The sequence below is a fragment of the Dipodomys spectabilis genome, unplaced genomic scaffold, assembly GCF_019054845.1.
Source record: "Dipodomys spectabilis isolate Male_0828 unplaced genomic scaffold, ASM1905484v1 ptg000032l, whole genome shotgun sequence".
NCBI classification, from domain to species: Eukaryota; Metazoa; Chordata; class Mammalia; order Rodentia; family Heteromyidae; genus Dipodomys; species Dipodomys spectabilis.
The window spans coordinates 14,956,465-14,969,680 of record NW_024870709.1 but is presented as its reverse complement, the minus strand read 5'-3'; the positions used below and the strand labels follow the sequence as shown (position 1 = coordinate 14,969,680).

Genomic DNA, 13,216 nt, shown 5'->3' with positions numbered 1-13,216 from the left:
ATTAACCAATCATCCCCCTGTAACCACGCATCTCGCTTCTGTAACCTCGCTTCTGCTGTCCATAAAAAGAGGGTGCTTTCAAGCACTCGGCGCGCAAGTCTCCCGATAGACTTTGTCGCCCCGGGTACCCGTGTAACCGGTTCTCAGACACTTGACTCGAACCTTGTGGATCTTGTGGTTAAGTGCACCTGGGAGCCGAGGCATGCCCGAATAAACCTCTTGCTGATTGCATCCGCACAAGTGGTCTCGTTGTTCCTTGGGGAAGGGTCTCTTCTGATTGAAGGACACCCCAAGTCTTCGGGGGTCTTTCATGTGGGGGCTCGTCCGGGATAGAGACCCCCACCCAGGGACCACCGACCCATTTTCGGGAGGTAAGCTGGCCAGCGTCTATGTGTTGTCTATGTGTTGTCTGTGTACTGTTTAAGTCAATCTGTGTGTGCGCTTGCGAATCTGGTGAGTTCGGCCGTTCTCGTCTGTATCAGGCGGATCCGTGGAGGAGCTGACGAGCTCGTACTCCCGACCGCGGTCCCCAGGAGACGTCTTGGGGGCTTCAGGGAGCCTGAAAAAGTGGCTCGTCAGGGAGCCTGAAATATTGGCTCGTCAGGGTGGCCTGAAAAAGTGGCCCGTCAGGGAGCCTGAAATATTGGCTCGTCAGGGTGGCCTGAAAAAGTGGCCCATCAGGGAGCCTGAAATATTGGCTCGTCAGGGAGCCTGAAATATTGGCTCGTCAGGGTGGCCTGAAAAAGTGGCCCGTCAGGGAATCCGGTCTAATCAGACACGTGGTTCATCAGGGGAGACGAGAGATCCGGACTCTCAATAAAGTCTCCATCAGGTTTTGCTTTCAGTTTGTTAGCAAAAACGCGCAGCGAAGCTAAATGTTCTAAGTGTTGTCAGTATTGTTTTTGTGTTTGTTAAAATCTAAGCATGGGACAGACTGTCACAACCCCCCTTAGCCTTACTTTACAGCACTGGAAGGACAGCCTGAGCCTAGATTGTCAGGTTTTAGGAACTTGCTTGTTTGTCAATTATGAAATTGCCACTGACCACCTGTGAGTGGCCCCAGTTAGATTTCAGCCTTGGGCCTTGGCTCAGGGGGTCTGAGCGTGGGGGAGAACCTGCCAGTCTGAGGGGACGGCCGCTAGGGATTTTTCTTTTCCCTTGCCCCAGATGACTGGGAATTCTCCTCCGCCTTGGAAGGCCCCTGGGTCAACGTCTGCAGGAGAAAAAAAAAGAAAAAAAGAAAAAAAAAAAAAAAAAAAAATCCTCCGGAGGTAAATAGGGGGTTTGAGTCCCCTGGTAAGTGAATGGTGGTGAGAAGTTGCCCCATTCACTGAGACTCCATTTTGTCTCTGTGGCCACTTGGTTGTATTGTTAACTTTAGTGTGTGTGTTTTATGTTTTCTGGGGTAGGGAAGTTCTGGGTGAGTGTGGCAGGCTCAATCAGCAGACTCTGGATTCAGCTTGCTGAGTGAGAACAGCACAGAGTTCCAGTAGGGATAAACTGGGGCTCATTAGTCCCCAACTCAGCCTTCAGTTCTTGTCTAGTTCTGTTTTAGAATTGGTACCAGTTTTAAATGTGGATCCTTGGTTTTTGTGTTTATCTGTGTTTTTGTTATTTATTTAAACATCTCTGGGGGAATAAAAGTTCCAGCTGGGTGGGTCACAGACCTGCTACGCCCACCCTCCCTGTGAGGCATGGACTGGGCTAGTTTGGTTCCCTTCAAGCCTCAGGCTGCATTTTTCTCCTTGTGCAGGCTGCTAGCAGGGAGGGTGTAAAAGGCTGTGTGCCTGGTTTGGACTTTTTCAACTAGTCCTGACAATGTAAAAATCTGGACAGTTTAGTTTTAGGTGACCCCCTCCCCCAGCCCTCCTCCTACAGAAGGGATTCTAAAGACTAATTAGTGAATTGCCTTGCTAGATAAGCAAGCTCTGGGAAAATAAAGCCCAACAAAGGTACCTAGTTAAAAAGAAATACTGTCTTAAATTTTTGTTTAAAAACTTTAAGTACGTACGACTGATTTTGATTTTGGCGCGCTTTAAGATCTGTGTGAGTGCTTTGTGTGTGTCTGTGAACATGTTCAAAGATAAAAATTGTCAGCATGCTGTAAAAATTGGGTGAGTTTAAATTTAAAATTCAAAAGGTTATGAGGTTTGGACATTACCAAAGATTTTAAAAAATCTTCACATTGTTTTAAATGGCTTTGTAAAGATTCTTTAACTTGCAAATTAGAAAACCTGGTATTTTAAAAGACTAATGTTTTAAAATGCATGACTGTTTATACTGTAATCAAATTATCTGGCTTAACAAAAATGCATTGGCAGTTTGAGATCTAATTCCCTTGGCTAAAATTTGGAGATAAATATTAAAAATTTAAATGTAAAGGTTAGTTTAACACTGTCAAAGATGTTACCTGTTCTAAAACTGTATTTCATTCGAGAACCAAGAGAAGAGATGGAGAAAAGAAACCAACAGAAGACCTATCTTTAGGGGTAAGGGGTGAACAAGCAGAAGTGCAGTTCAGCTGGCCATGCATGGTGGGACAGGCCCTGGGAAGAGTCCACGCAGGGTGAAAGAGGGTAAGCTGGCACAAACGCAGTTCATCTAACCCTAAAGAGTCAGATTGGGTGTGCCCATTCCATAGAAGGGGCCGAACGGCCCATCTTTGTTCTCTCTTTTCTCTGCAGTCAGACACTGAACTGTTGTAGGTATGCAAGGTGTGGAGACTGCATCTGTCAGAGATGGCTACAAGACAGCCTTCTGAACCTTCTGTGTCTATTTACAAAAATATCTGGTTAGTAAAAATGTTGTGATTTTGGTAAATTGTCCTGGGCTATTGTTTAAAGATCTTAAAAACCAGCAGGATCAAAGCCTGCCAAGCCTATGCAATGTATCCTTAACCAGTCTGTGTAGGAATTTACAGCCCAGCATGAGGTGTGACAGTCCCTTGGAGCCACTGAGAGATCCTGCTGCTGCTGCTGCTGCATACCCTAATGGTTAAAGTTCAACGACTGCCTGACAGCCACCTGGAGAAACTCCTGCCTAAAGATTCCATCACCTCAGTCTGCTTCCTGGTTGACTGCTGCTAAATCTAAGATCTTGTGGGACATTCTTTTGGGTGATATCCAAAAACCCTCTCTTCCCACAGTGGATATTGGGGACAAGGATATCACTGGCTTGCTTGCCAGTGCATAGTGACTGAAAATCCACTCTATGGTCACAGCCTAGTTTGGCTCTGGTATGGTAATAACCTGAGTGTGTTATCAATGGAGGTAATACTCTTAGCCTTAAAATCTAGCAAGCTTCTACATCACAGTGGTGCCTTAAGGCTGTTCTAAGATAAAGGTTCCGCAAGCAAAAGGAAAATTGTGCAGTTTTAAACTACAGCTACAAAGATGCTCAGGGATTGTAAAGAAAGAGGGTGGTAAAGAAAGCCTTGGAAAAGGGATTGTAAAGAAGGTAGTAAAGAAAGCCTTGGGAAAGGAATTGGGGAAAAAATTGATATCCACTTTGGATAAGAAAGGATTTGAAAAGTAAGAATTGTCTTTAAAGAAGACAAACCTCAGAAAGTTTAAGTATGTAGCAAATGGTATGAGTATGTCTTAAAATTGGAGCTTACAAGTACAGCTGGTACAAAGGATCATGGAACAAGTCCCCATGGTTCGCTACCCTGTTATCCTCCCTAATGGGACCACTAATAAATTAACGGAGGAAACATCGGGTGAATGAAGGATTTCATTCAGGCAAAAGGAAATGGGGGAATGAAAGACCCCAGCCCGTGCTTGCCCACTAGGTACCCCAAGAAAGTTGCTGCCCCTTACCCTGCATACCTAAGGGGGTGGTGGGGCAGGATAAGTGCAGGCCGCTAACCAGGAAACGAAACCTCGAGCCTCTGAGTCACCGCCTGCAGACCCTAGCCTGACCCTAGTACATGCCTTAAAGCCAGACATTCCTAGAAAATAGCCGACCCACCTGTCCCTTCCTGTAAAACCTAACCCTAATGGCAGGGTAGGGCAGGATGTAATAAATCACTTGTCAAAATTAGGGAACAAACAGTTTCGGTGCATAACGACCCGCACAGACTTGTCCGGGCAAGTACCGACACGTCAGCTTTCCCCCCAACCCCACCTACCCCATCTGGCTAGCTTAACCTGACCAATCCTCACCCTGAGCGTAATTTGAAATTAACCAATCATCCCCCTGTAACCACGCATCTCGCTTCTGTAACCTCGCTTCTGCTGTCCATAAAAAGAGGGTGCTTTCAAGCACTCGGCGCGCAAGTCTCCCGATAGACTTTGTCGCCCCGGGTACCCGTGTAACCGGTTCTCAGACACTTGACTCGAACCTTGTGGATCTCGTGGTTAAGTGCACCTGGGAGCCGAGGCATGCCCGAATAAACCTCTTGCTGATTGCATCCGCACAAGTGGTCTCGTTGTTCCTTGGGGAAGGGTCTCTTCTGATTGAAGGACACCCCAAGTCTTCGGGGGTCTTTCAAGATTAGTTTACTAGTGACAAAAGATTAAAAATCCCCTTCACGAGTTTCATAGTTAGGCAGTGGCCAATAACTTACCATGACCATTGAAGATCTGGGAGAAAGAATGAGGTAAGCAGAAACATTAACATAAACAATGCTGTCTCTGCATAAATGTTCAACAAGTTATTAGTGCTTTCTGGAAAAGCAGCTTCTATTATTAGAAACAGTACTTGGTGCTAAAGAAATAGAAGGAAAATGCTTGGAGCTGGTCTGTCCTGTGACTGCTCTGGGTGACTCTCAAGATACAAGTAAAACGATTGCCTTTGGGGATGTGGATTAATAACTGCTCCCGTGCCTAATTCTGGAGGGGAAAGAAGTCCAATTTTATGGCTCTTCCAGTGATGATTTTCTATTTCACCAAACTACAACGTTGATATTTTTCCCCCTGAATTCATTTTTGTCCCAAAGAAAATATTGTTTTTCAAGGTGATTCAATTCTAGTAGGCTGTACAGGTTTTGTGGCATTATTGGATTAAATAGGCTTTACAGGCTTACATGGGAAACCCAGACACCATTTATAACATTTCTATAGGGAAAATGAATTTCAAGTTCTAAACTACCAGATCTCCAGAAAGCTCATTAGTAAACCAGTAATGTCCTTTCTTTTCTTTGCCTTTCCTTTGCCTGTGAGAGATACAACTGCACTGGAATGCTCTGCCTTCTTTTTAACTACCTTCTTTTATCAGTTGGAATGCTTTTGTCTATAAGTAACAGAAGGCCATGCTAAATGTGGCTTAAACAATAAGGACATTTATTATAACATTCAGCAAGAAGTCCAGAGAGAAGCAGATCTAAGAACTGGCTCAGCAGCCTAACAATGCCTTAAAGTACCTAAGCTTTTTCTAACCCTGCCTGGGCTTTACCACTCTCTGCATGGACATCAATCTTCCTTCTTCTCAACCCTTGGCAGCAGGAGCTCTGTGCATCAAATCCTCATAATGATGTCTAAAAACAGCGAGTAAAAGGGGACAGAAGGTGCTTTTTCCTCATGCATATTTCTTTTATCAGAAGGAAACCTTTCCCAGAAGTCCTGCAACAGACTTTCTCTCAAGTACTATTGGCTGAAAGTCAAATACACCTCCACATGAATCCCTGCTGATAGCTTCCTATGACACTATATTTCATGTTTCATGCAATATTAGGCTTGGCCTACAGTTCATTTTTCTAGAACATATTTTTCTAAAACTTGAAGAAAATTATAGTGTAATTAGGATTTTTTTAAAAGGCAGAGAAGATTGGTTGCTGGTAGGTAACCAACAGTTTGTGTCACTGTATAATTTTACCCTTTTTTATTTCCTCTTGTTTCTGAGATTTGCTCTCTCTAGCCCACCAGCAACATATGGCACTAGAGTATATAGATGAGACCCTACTGGGAGGCAAAATACATTGACAAAATAAATACATGCTAAATTATAAGGCTGTGGTTGTGCTACAAGCGTGATGTTGGGAAATTATATTCCTGCTTAGACAGTACAAATAGTGTGATGCCAGCTTGTATGTTAGAGTGATTCATTGGGCTTAGAGACATAAAGCACAAAAAACTCCCTAGTGCTAATAATGCTCAATTTTCATTGACCTGTGTCCAATGAGCCAAAAGATAAACCATGTGGAATTCACATATAAACAAGAATACTATTTAATATGCCACCTACTATACATTATAATTGTGGCAGCTTTTCAATGATCGTTGACACAGAAAATCTTTGTCCAGGGAGTATTACCAACAGTTTTCTGAAAGCAGTATCCTCAGAATTATAGCTAAATGCAACTAACAACACAATCACTAAAGCTATTTGTCTTCAATAGCACTCCAGATACTCTGCTTAGAAAAGATAATTACTAAAAAAAAAGAAAAAAGAAAAAAAAGATAATTACTCCTTTTACCAAGTTCACATTCTTTATCCCAGGGTTGCATAAAAGTAATTCACAACCTAGAAAGAATAACTTTAGTCACCTTCTTTGTTTCAACATATAGCACATATGTTATAGAGACCTGTGTTCCAATACCAACTATTCAGATATAGGCTGGGTTGCAGCCAAATCTAATTACCTATGTCTAACTCAAAACTGTTACTTTTAAATCCACAGAACTGAAGTCAACAATTTTCTAGGAATTTTCCTGACTAGATGATTTGCCTCATAAAACACAGGCTTGTCCTTCTATAGCCATACTTCTGTTTCACAACGAAATCTAGGCCTGTGGAAGTAGTATGGGTCTTCTCCTGCTCTTAACTTTGGAATTGCATGACTTTCTTTTACTTGCCTCCTACCTACCCTATGTCATGGGAAAGGAAGTGTAATTCCTAAAGTTCTGTATTAAATTTCAATAGCATCTTTCTTCCCAAACTTTATTTGGAGAGTAAGAATACAAAGAATATTTTTAGAATGACAGACTTCTTGGAGTTGCGATGTGTGTCTGAAAGTAAAGAAAGTAATTATGAAAAAGCATGTAATTACCGTCTTCTTTTTTGCAAACATAAAGAAAATGACAATAAAATATAAAAATAACGAACATATTTGAAAGGAAAATATGTTTAGCTGCAGTCAAAATTATCCAACAAATTTTATTTCAGTGTGTCACAGCATGTAAGCTAACCTTAGAATTAGAAAAAATAAACAATGTCAAGGTGACCTAGACCTATCCATGCCATATCTACTGAAAACTTAAAAGATCATGTTTTCAAGAACACTCTTACACTGCATTACTAAACTAACTTGAATTATAATCTTTTTTTTTGGGGTCCGGTCGTGGGGCCTGAACTCTGGGCCTGGGCACTGTCCCTCAGCTCTTCAGCTCAAGGCTAGCGCTCTACCACTTGAGCCACAGCGCCACTTCCGGCCTTTTTCTTTTTGCTTATGTGGTGCTGAGGAATCGAATCCAGGGCCTCATGCATGCAAGGCAAGCACTCTACCACTGAGCCACCTTCCCAGCCCTATAATCTTAATTAAGTAATCAATAACTATCTATTGAATGTTTAGCACTAGATTTGGCTCTATGTTATGGAATAGAGGGACAATAAAACAGTTTATACCATAGCTAAGGAGATAACTATTATCCTTGAATAGGACACCATGTAATACCATATAAATTAAATGCTAACTTCACATACAATCTCAATACACATTCCTACATTTTTAATATTCAATTTCTCATCTGCTTTCTTTTTCTGACATTATGCATGTGCAATTCCTGTCTATTACCTTGGCAATTGATCTTTTTAATGTGGGTAAAGCACTAGGCCTAATGTACTGTAGATTTTGTCTAAAGCTGTTATTTATGACATTTTCTGAGTATCTTTACAAAGCCTAAAACAAAATGAAGCTGAAACATTCCTAAACCTTTATAACAGTTATATCTTCCTGCTTGTTGAAAAATTGTTCAGGCTCACTTCTCAGGAAAGAACAGAAGTTGGTAAAGTTAGGCATTAATTGGGCTTTCTGCAGTTCTGTCAATACCTGGGAAAGCTTGTGTCCGTCTTGATAGTTGGCAGAAAATAACAAAAGGTTGTATTGTAGCATATAAAGCAAGAATAGTAATTGTTTTGAATTCTATTTTTAATTCTATATTCATTGATTGAGTTATTCTTTTTGTCTGTAGTTACAATGCTTCAAGTACATGTTTTACTTCTTAAAATACTATTAGATTAATTTCAATATTAAATAAATGTTGGGCTTAACTGGTGATAAAAGAAAGAGGCTTATTATGATGCTCCAAAAAGAACCACAAAGGAACTACTCTGAAGTTCAAAAGTGAAAGAAAAAAAATCACAGACTTTAAAATGTGGCTATTTATAAATATTTTCTACCTATGAATTAGCCAGCTAGCTAAAAATTGCTTTGACAAAATCAACTCTATATAATACCTAAACTCTAACGTTAGAAAAAGTAAAACCTTCCACAAACAGCTTATTAAAAATATTTTCAAAAACATTTTCTTCTTGAAACAGAACTTGGAATTAGAGTTGCATAATAATGAAACATCAACTTGGTAAGTATTAATCAATAAATATACAAATAAATATGTAGGTTTTAGTGTTCAGTATTCCATAATGGCCATGTCTTATTTCTTTGAATCTTTTTGTAAAATAACATTTTATACAATAAATTATTTAATAACCACTATTTTACTTATAAAAAGAAATTGCTTTAAGATAAAGTAGGTCAGATAAAATGGGCCAACTTGTTTATAAAGTGAAGTATTTTCATCCACTTACTCATAGTTCTTAGCTTCTGACAAGATACTTCTGACATATGAAATGGAAATATTCACTGTATAATTATACAACTTCTTATATATGTGTGTGTATATACTCATGCTAAAATAAATGTAGATGAGCCTATTTGAATATCATAGGCCATCGTTAAAATTGTGGAATTTATTCCATTGAATATATGACTGAAATGCGTATCCTCAAGTGACACTGGAAATTTTCCTGCAAAGCAGAGATCTATATATACAGTTTTAAACTTATAGAACTCCGGTATACATGGAGTTGCATATTTGGCCACTTACTGCTATATAAGTCAACAGTAAAACAATGGTAATTGATGGTTCTTAATACCACCTAAAAATTTAGGTATTAAGGTGTATTAAGATTTAGGTATGCAGGTGATGAATGATCTAAACAGAAATATGGTTTTTAATTCTGTGCTTTTAGATAACAAAGAGTTACTCATAAAAAGTTTGTGGAGTAGAAAGTTTCATGTGATTTAAAGCTTTTCTGAATAAAATGTGTGGCTTAATATCCTTCTCAATTTGAACTTTCTTGTAAGCTTCACAAGACCGAAAGTTTCTCACAAAGACTACATGGTTAGTCACCAAGGTAAAATCGCTATTACTGGGGCTTTTTGTTTCTTTCTTTCTTTTTGAGTCAGGCTCTCAGAGTGATCCTGAGACTGACTTCAAACTCATAATTCTCCTGCTTCAACTCCCTGAGTACAGGATTATAGGTGTGTGTGATTATTCCCCTACTACGGAGTTTACTTCAAACATCTAATTAAATTTAATTTATTATATTTAATCCTATAATCGAACTCTATTCATTTATTACTTATCATTACTTGGAAAGTTTATCACTATCTATCTATTAAAAAATAACATGTACTAGTCAGTGATAATTACAAGTATGATAAATAATAAACACCACCAAATTTTTTTTTTTTTTTTTTGGATCCAGTCGTGGGGCCTGAACTCTGGACCTGGGCACTGTCCCTCAGCTCTTCACCTCAAGGCTAGCGCTCTACCACTTGAGCCACAATGCCACTTCGGGCTTTTTTCTTTTTGCTTACGTAGTGCCGAGGAATCGAACCCAGGGCCTCATGCATGCAAGGCAAGTGCTCTACCACTGAGCCACCTTCCCAGCCCAAAAATTTTTAATGACTTAGAAAGGAAAGCATTACTATTTTCCCACTTATTAGTCTAGGTCAGCTATAATGCATCTAATCTTTTTTTTGGTGGGGGGGTCCAGTCATGGGGCCTGAACTCGGGCCTGACTGCTGTCCCTTGGCTCTTCAGCTCAAGGCTAGCACTCTACCACTTGAGCCACAGAGCCACTTCTGGCTTTTTTCTTTTTGCTTATGTGGTGCTGAGGAATCGAACCCAGGGCCTCATGAATACAAGGCAAGCTCTCTACCACTGAGCCACCTTCCCAGCCCAATGCATCTAATCTTAACTAGAGCCTTAGCCTGACATTATTGTACTCAAGATTGTACTCAAGACCTGGGCTTGGCTTTCATCTGTCTTCATAACTCTGGGATTAGATGCTACTCATGGAATTGTCTTCTCATGGTAGAACTCAAGACCATAGCCACTCTGATGCATTTCAAAGCCATGTTAATGAACCAACTTCTTACTTGTAAAAGCAAGTCCCCTGGTTAAGCCCAAAATCAATAGGAAAATACAGTTGCCTTACTCTATCAGGAAGGAGATAGTACAAAGTTCCATGGCAAAAAGGTCTAGTGTACAAGCTATAATAAAGAAGAAATGAAGGACTGGAAATACTGATAACCACATAATATGATGATAGACATTTATTAGTTTAAATTACATAAATTTACTTGCATACCTTGAGAATTACTCTCTCAATCATTAAGGTAAAAACAATCCAATTGTAACAATGAAGTTGAAAACTGTACCAAAACTTGCATCAATTCATATGTGTTTAGGTTAAATAAAAGTAGAGCATTTATTTCAATTTTTATAAGTTTTTTATTGTGAAAATACTGTACAGAGGGATTACAGTTACATGAGCAAGGTAATGAGTACATTTCTTATCAAGCATTATTGCCTCCTCCTTTGTTTTTCCCCTACCATCCCTTCCCTCCCACCTCCACAACTACACTCCCCCACCCCAACCCTCCCCACCTAAATTGTAAAGCTTGATTTTTCAACATAGTGTCTTGTACATCTCATTGTTACAATGGGCCAACCTGTCTACCTATTTAAACATTTTGTTTTTTCCCTGACCCTCTCCAAGTAGAAAAGGTCAAAAGCAATGTACATATGACCAGATAAGATGAAGTTAAGTGAAATGAACCCCAAGATAGGGACACAAGTGTTTTTTTCTTTCTTGCCATGTGATTTTTTGTTCCCTTGAATGTTCCTCCCTCATTGTATAACCCCTGTTTTCACTGCGTTTAATTCAATTTTAACATGAGTATATTTAGAGTATATTTAATAGAAAAACTATTTGAATATAACAAGTTGAAATACTAATTAAATAATTAAATTATAACACTGTTGAAGAATATACCTTGTATTCCTGATAGTATGGAAATAACTATTCCTCTAGTACAACATTACGGCAAGAAACAACTAGTAATAGAAATCTAACATTTAACTTACATATTGATATACTACACTTTTCGTCCCCATTAATACCTTAAGTTCAAAGACCAAATTTTGTTGTTGTTGGTGGTGGTCTTAGGGCTTGAACTCAAGGTCTGGGTGCAGTCCTTCAGCTTTTCTGCTTAAGGTTAGTGCTTTACCACTTTGAGCCACAGCTTTACTTCTGATATCCTGGTGGTTAGTAGGAGATATGAGTCTTAAGGACTTCCCCTGCTTTCCTGGCAGGCTTCTAACCACGATCTTCAGATCGTAGCTAGGATTATAGGTGTCAGCCATCAGTACCCAGCTTTCAAGGACCAGATTTTACTTTCCTCACTTTCCTCTGATAATGTGAAGATGGTAAGACTTCATTGTTTTCTCTCCCCAGGCCTAGTGGTATAGTCATAACATAACTTTTGAGTTAATTGATTTACCAACAGTCATTTATTGAGTATGCTCTTTATTAAGGGGTTGTTTTTACTTCTATGTTGCATGTTTAAGCACGTTCAGATCCAGGGCTCTTTTATCCATATAGTATAATTTCACTGTACACAGTAAGTGCTTAGTAAATACTCACATGAAAAACAGAAAAATGTAAGCAAGAGTCCATAAATTTTTATTCATTTTGTCCATGAATTCTCAGAAAATGATGTAAAATTTGACTGTAGACTTAAGCAAAAGCACCTGGATCATAGACACTCAAAATTGTATTAAGGTCTTTAGAGGTAATTGGATCTATTTGAGCCAGGAAAAGACTGTTATTTGTCTTCCAGCATTTGAAATCAAAGATAGAACCTCATTTTTATGATATGGTGTGAGTCTGAATTTTCATAACAACTCTGACCCCTTGAAGACAATGAGGGCTCTATACCAAAGAGTTTCATCATTCACTTAAGGATAGATTGATAAAAATGAGAATATAGATACACTATCCTAGAATACTTTATTAGTATGATTGCATATATCTATGTAAGTTAATTCTTCTCACTTAGATGAAATAATAAAGCTGCTAAAACTTTATATTTTCAGTGTTTTATCCTCTTTAATCTTCTTCTAACTTCCTCAAGAACAACTTTTATATGCAACTAATTAATCAAAAACAGAGTAGTCCATTATTTCCCTAAGATTATAGAATTTTAAAGCTAGAAGACACTAGAAACCATTGAATCTTAACTGTTAATTTTATGCAGCAGCAAAGAGACCTATAAAAATAATTAGTAAAATCTATCTATCTATCTATCTATCTATCTATCTGAAGTTAAACTGCCTAGAACTAGTTCTGATTACTGACATTTTTTTTACATTCTGCATTATTCATTTTTAAACTCTTGTTTTTTATTTTTGAGAGTAAATATTTTTTTATTAATAAGTTTTTTTATTGTGAAAATACTGTGCAGAGGGGTTACAGTTACATGAGCAAGGTAATGAATACATTTCTTATCGAGCGTTGTTGCCTCCTCCTTTGTTTTTCAAGATCTCTAATAAGGTATTGTTTCATAATTAATTGGGTTTGTTTTCTAGGCTTTACCCACAAAGCAAACTTTCACTTGGAGTTGCTCAACCTTCTGTAGTATCTGCTTTTGACATGAAAAGACTTTCCTTGTCTTCTGATCAGTGTCCAAGATTGCTCTCCTATTTAAAACTGACTTGACTGTCACAGCTCTGAATATCTTGAGCTTTTAAGAGATTTTTTTTTCCCAACCACACATACAAAACTCTGGTGGCTATGGTAGCAGGTTTAAATACTGCTTCAGAGTAGTTTATAAAACAGCTCAGGAGATTAAATGTGCATATAAATAGACAAAAGAGTACACATGTTATGAGACAACCACAGTTGGGAATAAAATCACAAAGAAGAG

General features: G+C 38.8%; 1 long non-coding RNA gene across 1 annotated transcript; it reads right to left on the bottom strand.

Moving 5' to 3' along the window:
- Positions 1 to 318: 318 nt before the first annotated feature.
- Positions 319 to 12,964, bottom strand: LOC122105543. The gene is made up of 3 exons (XR_006147051.1): positions 12,953 to 12,964; positions 9,440 to 9,447; positions 319 to 387 (listed from the first exon to the last, which is right to left on the bottom strand). It is a non-coding gene; the product is annotated as an uncharacterized LOC122105543 (long non-coding RNA).
- Positions 12,965 to 13,216: the final 252 nt, after the last annotated feature.